This window comes from Myodes glareolus, chromosome 3 (assembly GCF_982192425.1).
Source record: "Myodes glareolus chromosome 3, mMyoGla1.1, whole genome shotgun sequence".
NCBI classification, from domain to species: Eukaryota; Metazoa; Chordata; class Mammalia; order Rodentia; family Cricetidae; genus Myodes; species Myodes glareolus.
This window is the reverse complement of record NC_142028.1, coordinates 23,494,364-23,501,370: the sequence shown is the minus strand read 5'-3', so window position 1 is coordinate 23,501,370 and position 7,007 is coordinate 23,494,364. Positions and strand designations below refer to the sequence as shown.

At 44.9% G+C, this 7,007-nt stretch overlaps 1 long non-coding RNA gene across 1 annotated transcript; it reads left to right on the top strand.

The window, feature by feature from the left end:
• Positions 1 to 1,704: 1,704 nt before the first annotated feature.
• On the top strand, positions 1,705 to 5,927 carry LOC125406869 (uncharacterized). The gene is made up of 3 exons (XR_007234029.3): positions 1,705 to 1,873; positions 2,523 to 2,888; positions 5,078 to 5,927. It is a non-coding gene; the product is annotated as an uncharacterized LOC125406869 (long non-coding RNA).
• Positions 5,928 to 7,007: the final 1,080 nt, after the last annotated feature.

Here is a 7,007-nt window from a genome sequence, read left to right as displayed (position 1 = left end):
TAAAGAGAACAAAGGAAATTATTGTTGGGGGAGCGTATTGGATCGCACTGTGAACCCCAAGTTTGCATTCCCTAAATAAATTAACCGTGGGTCAGGAGGTTGAGTTAGTAACTAGTTGACAGGATGTAATCATCGAGCATCAGGGGGCATCTGTAAGAGTAAAGGAGACACATAGGAAGAAGTCAGGATGGGTTTGGGGTGGCCTGACTTTTTACACTTAGATGTAGCTGAGGGCAGGGGCTTTAGGAGACTCCAGCAAGGAGAGAGGGTTAGCTAGTTGCTACTCAGCCTCTCTGAGCTTGCAGATTTTCATCCCAGCCTTTGAATTTTGAGTCTTATTTAGAACTAGAACAATAGAGATTTAAAACTACCTTTAGTAACAGCAACAGGGCCAGTGCCTGTGGGAATAGAATTCCCGCCAGGTTGTGGCCTGACAGGCCAGGCCATTGGCAAAGAAGCAGGCCAGTAACTTCAGAGTCGCAATTGCTGGCTGAAATAGCAGTAGATTAAGGCGCAGCCACTGTGTGGATGGCAAAACAACAAATTACAGTCTGATTCTTTCTTTCTTTGGGGAGGTGGGGGTTCATGGGCATGGCTGTTATTCAGTTTATGGTTCCTGAAATGTTGGGCACATGGGTATAGTCCTATATGGTCTCTGTTGGGTTTAGATCTAGTGTAGTGCCCTGCAGACTCTGAGCAGGGGAGGCTTGATCTCAGATTATGGATGCGTTCAGTAAGGGCTCAGCCTCCACCAATGGATCCACCCACACATGGCTTCATAATTTAATAGTCTTATCAAATCAATTAAGCGAGGGAAGCTTGCTAAGGTGGGGTCTCAGGGTTGAGAGACACTGGGAGCCGAGTCTCGTCCTTGGTCTGCTCTCAGTCTCACTGCTCAGGGCTCTGAAGGAAGCTTTGCTCTGCCACAAGCAGTCTGCCATCTCAGGCCATCTCCATGGACCCAGAAAGAACTTGTTAAGACTAAAACTCCAAAACTAAGTGGAACAAAGTACTTCCCACCTACACCTCTGCTGTGCTTTTCACAGAGATGAAGTCTAACGCACTGTAGAGAGACACACATTCCGAACCCATTTTTGACCATCACTAGTATTTTAATGCTTTCACAAAACATTCCCGAATATTTCAGAACGTATGCTCAAGAAGTTTTCCTTTCCTTTTTAATTTTTTCCTTTTAGGTAACAAAACAGTGATGGTTAAGTGTTAACGGACAACCTTGGGCTGTCTATGAAAGAATTGTCCACACTCCGTTTCCTTGGGCTTAAAGATTGAAAATTATTAACATCTTGCTACAACCAAGTTCAGGGCTTGCACAGATTGGGGGGATATCCTGAACCCACTCTTGGCAAGGACGCTTAAAGCTGGGGGTGTGGGAGTCCGCCTGAGCAGGTGGGCACCTTGAAGGGGTTATTTACAGCTGAAGGAAGGCGAATGCCCTGGTGATGGTGACGGGGACCACTGGGCAAGAGCCAGCGGTGTTCACGCACAGCTTTATTTCCATATCGAGTTCTCTGCCAGTCCTAACTTGGCCTCTCCTGGAGTCCCGCACGTGGAAATCAGTGTCAAACCTCCAAGTGCTAGTGGCCGCAGCAGGTCCCCGAAGATTGAGTTTTGAGACCTGTCAGTCATCCCTGAGGAAGACCACCTCCATGTGCAGCTCCTTTCAGTCACTGATCTTCTGCTGTGAATGTGGAGAGCGATAGGGCAGAGGGATAGCGAGTCCACGTGGGCTGCGGGGCAGAGCCTCGAGCCGCAGGGACTTGCGGCGGAGCGCAGAGCTGCCTGGCGGGGCCGCAGGGTTTCCCGGCGTGACCAGCAGGGGCCGCGGGGCCCGGGACCTTACGGTATTGCGCAGGTGTGGTTCCCCGGAGTGAGGGCGGCGGTCGTGAGGCCGGAGAACGCAGGCGTTCAGCGGAGAGTGTGGGTAAAGCTGGTGGAGAGCGTAGGTTTGGGGCTGAGAGGAGACATTGTTGACGCCATTGAAGCTGTGGGTCTACCACGACGCAAACGTTAGCGTGCGTCACTGTGAGAAGCTTCAATAGTATTATTTATACGCTCCTTTTCGCCGGTTCTGGTGGCGCAGGCCGGTAGGATTTGCTGAAGGAGGCAGAGGCAGGTGGATCTGGAGTTCGAGGACAGCCTGGTCTACACATTTTTTTTCTTTGAATTCTCAACAAAAACACTTAAAGGGTCCTCAACACCTACAACCAACCGCCCCAACAGCCACAGGGACGCTCTCCATGATCTTGTTCGCCTACCCTCGTCCCCACCACACTCAAACCTCACCAACTCCACTATGCGCACATTGTTATTGAAAATTATACTGGACATTTGGTCAGACAAATTTTTAGCTTTAATGCTCCTGCATGTTGTTATTCTGGGTTTACTAGGATTAATAACTATGTACTCTACAGTCCTTACAAGTCCAGAGGAAAACATGGCCAACTCAAGATAATGAGGAGAAAATCCTAAACACTAAGAGTGGCTGTTCTCTTCCTCCTCAGATTGAAAACTACTGGTGAAACTAAAATAAACAGCTGTGTCTCCGTCTCAGAGGACAAAGTGATTTCTGAGGGCTGTGCTTCACACAACAATTGGATCTGCCAAAAGAAACCAAAACATCTCTGAAACTTCGCTTAACGACTCCTGACTGCGAATCCCACCCGATTACTTTACCATCCAGATCTCTGCACTCACTCTTTCTAGGCTGTGGGCCCCCACCCCACCCAGTCACAGTTAGTGGCACAAAGCATGGACTCCATAAAACTGGAGTGTAAGTTAGCCTGTCTGGAATTTTCTTGATTAACGAGAAGATGATCCTACATAGTATAAGAAGGCAAACTGAGCAAGTCAGGAGGAGAAAGACTCTAGTAAGTAGCCATGGCTTCTACTTTAGTTCCTGCCTCCAGGTTCCTACCCTGACTTTGCTTCAAAGACTTACTGTAAACTTTAAACTGAAACGAACCCTGTCCTTCCCAAGTTGCTTTTAGTCATGGTGTTTAACATAGCAACAAAACCCTGACAAGGTTGCCTGACAATGAAGGGTTCCACAAGAGGTAGTTACTGACAAGAACACTGATTAAGCCAATACAAAGTTTTGAGTCTTTTATTAACCATCAGACAAGAAAGGGTTCTTTCTCTGGAAGGTTTCTTGGTGCCTGAGCTCAGGGGTACAGTGCTTTAAATGACAAAACCATAATTACATCAGTGCTAGGGAGGTGTGCTACTGAGGGATGTAGAATTGCCTAGTAACACCTTCTTTCTTTACCAGGCTGTGGGTATCTTCCAGACACTATACAATGCATTTGAATCATAGTCAAGGTCATGGACAGCCCCAAAAGCATCAACACCGTGAATGTGGCTGTTGGAGGTGGAAGGCTGAGAAGTGACCAGGCAGGCACAAAGTATATTAGGACAGGACAATGTTACCTTCATCAGTTCATATAGCTAATGTTACTTAGTCATTTCATGTAAAACAATGACACCATTATAACACAAATCTGAAGGAACTGTTATGATGAGCATGCTTGCTTCTTTGCATGGTGTTGGAAACAACTTGGCATGATACTGGTAACAACTTGGCATTAAATTTAGAAATAAACCAAATTGTAATGCAAATGCTTTATATAGTAGAGTCAGAAAGCATTGCTAAATAAAATTAAAGCAAACACTAATAAATGACATATTGGGTTAATGATTTGGATGAGTAAATATTGAGACGTCCATACTAACAAAGCAAACACAGAGTCAAAGCAATCCCTGTCAAAACCTTAATAACGTCTACTAGAACTGCACCGATTTGAAACATTCAAAACACTTTGAAAACACACAGAGCTGTAGGACTTAGTAGGCTTATGTAAAAATATTTTAGCAACCTATTATAACAAATTAAATATGGTACTGACATAGAGAAAAATAAACCAAAGTAAAAGATTACAGAACAATGAGTATTATCAAATGCTCACACGATTTTGACAAGGGTACCAAAAGCACAACGTGGAAGTGAGGGGCACAGTCTATGGCCACTCTAGGAATAATGACGATGGGAGAACTGGAGGAGCACGCAGATTTGGATGTTATTGTTCACCATACAGAGCAATGAAGTCAGAATGAATTAAGGAGCTAAAAGCCTATGACTGTAAATTCGTGTAAGAAAAGGTAAGAAAGTACTAATTGTATTTTACTTGAGATTGTATTTGCCACTGACTCAATGGATGTGTGGTGAAAAGCAGTGTGAAGACAGTAAGTAGGTGACTGAGACTCGGTGAATGTTGAAGGTGTTTTTCTGCACTGAGTTGTGAGTGGATGCGGAGCTGCAGCTTAGGCTGAGGATCTGTCGGGCCGTGCCGGAGTGTTTCCCGGGAGACCGACAGCGGATGTGAGCGGGCATCGTCTCCAGGCTTTGTGAGGCTGCTTTCCCTTAGGGTAAAGGGCAGACAGGGAGGCTTGTTAAAGCTCAGGTTTGGATTACGGGGAGGTGGGATTTAGAACTGCTTCTAAAACTCCGCTCTCCTCCTCCGGGGGGCGGTGCTAGTGGCGTCACCGGAATTCATCCTCAAGTAGCAGTTTAACAACAGCAGCTCCCGCCGGTTCTGGTGGCGCAGACCGGTAGGATTTGCTGAAGGAAGCAGAGGCAGGTGGATCTGGAGTTCGAGGCCAGTCTGGACTACACATTTTTTTCCCTTCAATTTTCATCAAAAAATTTTGATCGACCGCTACACAACACCCACAAACAGCCAAAGACTGTTCCCCTTTTCCCTTTCACCCGGATTTCCGGATCCTTTTTGGCTACCCGAGTCTCCACCCAACTCAACCCGCACCAGGTCCTCCAGGCACACATTACTACTGACATGCACACTGATTAAGCCAATACAAAGTTTTGAGTCTTTTATTAAAGGTCAGACAACAATGGGCTCGAGCCTCTGAAAGTTTCCCTTTCATGGTACCCGAGCTCATGGATACAGCGTTTTAAAAAACAAAACCATAATTACATCAGTGCTGGGGAGATATATTACTGAGGGATTTAGAGTTCCCTAGTAACATCTTCGTTCTTTACCAGGCTCGTGGGTATCTTCCAGACACTACATTTGAACCATAGTCAAGGTCGTGGACAGTCCCAGAAGCATCAACACCGTGAATGTGACTGTTGGAGGTGGAAGGCCGAGAAGGGACCAGGCAGGCACAAAGTAATGTTGGGACAGCACGGTGTTACCTTCGTCTTTACAGTAACGCAATGACATCATCAGAGCACAAATCTGAAGAAAATAGTCCCATAAATTATCATTTGCACGCTCACCTGGTACTGGTAACAACTTGGCATGGTATTGGTAACGACTTTCTGGCACTGTTCATAACAACTGAGTCCTTCCTGATGGCTCATGAGTCATCTCTCACACACAGATATTACATATGAAATCAAGTGACCCTCAAGGCACATTGGATGGAATGTTTTCCCATGACCCCAAATAGTTAGATTTCCTGTCTCCATCACTTCCACTGCAGCCTTTATTTACTATTGGATCGAATCCTACTGAGATCATCTCTGAACTCCAGCTGTGGAGGTTAATTTCCACCAGGAAGGCTTGTGAAACCTCAGGTCTAATTCAGATGTGGTGACTGAGCCTTGTCAGATCTGAGTCAGTGTTTATCCTCATACACTGTCTGCACCTCTAAGTCACATCCAGAGGATGCAATTCCAAGCCTGCCTCCTGTCAATTATAGAACAAAACAGATATGAATGTTCATGAGGATATGGAGAAAAGATCAAGTGCCTACACTAGTGGGAATGAAAGCTGCCGTGGCCGTTCTGCACAACAGCAAGGGAGACCTCAAAAATTCGAGACACATCCACTTTACTGTCAAACAATCCCATTCTGTACCTATGTCCTAATAAAAGAAAAACTGTGAAATGTTTTTACTTTTAATTTTCAAGGATGGGGGATGGGAAAGGAAGCGATAAGGGGATTTAATTAGTTAGTAGCTATTAGTTCAAGGATGGCCTTCAGATCCTCCTGCCACTGCTGGGATTAAAGGCGGGACCGGTACGTCAGTATGTGTCTTGATACTGTTTTGTGATTCCTGTCAGGGCCCCTACCTTCTAAGGCACCTTTGCACATTTCTTCTCCTAGAACCAGCAATGGAAGACATTGTCTTAGGAAGGTTTTACTTTCAAGCAGGAGTGTTAGCTCATAAATTCAAAGGAGAGTCTTTCTCCATCTTGCATCCATAATGCGCAACTGCAACTTTGAATGTATAGCGCATGGGGAGAAATTTCACATTTACCTCCTGGGGGAACCTTCGCAGCCCCTGTGCTAAAATATAGTCATAAAGCGAGTGATGTTTCAATCTAGAACACTTTGAAGGGATTTTTCTCAGAAATGATAGTACTTTTTAATACAACAATAATCAGAACAGTGGTGTGGGATAATGCTCTTGTACACTGTAAAAAATTATCACTTGTATTGGTTTACTAAAATACTGATTGGCCAATAACCAGACAGGAAATATAGGCAAGACAATCAGACTAAGACAATTCTAGGAAGAGAAAGACAGAGAGACATAGTCACCAACCCAATTCAGAGGAAGTAAAATGAGAACAATTCCCTGAGAAAATGTACCAAGCCACGTGGATAAACAAGGATTATGGGTTAATTTAAGTTGTAAGAGCTAGTTAGTAATAAACCTTGGCTAATAGACCAAACAGTTTATAATCAATATAAGCCTCTGAATGTTTCTTTGAGACTGAATGGCTGTGGAACCAAGCGGGACAGAAGCGTCCATCTAAGGAACAGCTTTATTTGCTTGCTCCTTCATCCCTGAGTTTAGCTGTCTGGTTGCTTCAAAGATGTGTGAACATCACAGCATATGTCTGTTTACATAAAAACAAATTTAGAGAACGTCTTGGTGTAAAGGAACTCATTTCTTAACCTCTTACCCACTCAAGCAGTTATAACACCCACTGCTTCCACAAACACATCCTTGGGGAAATC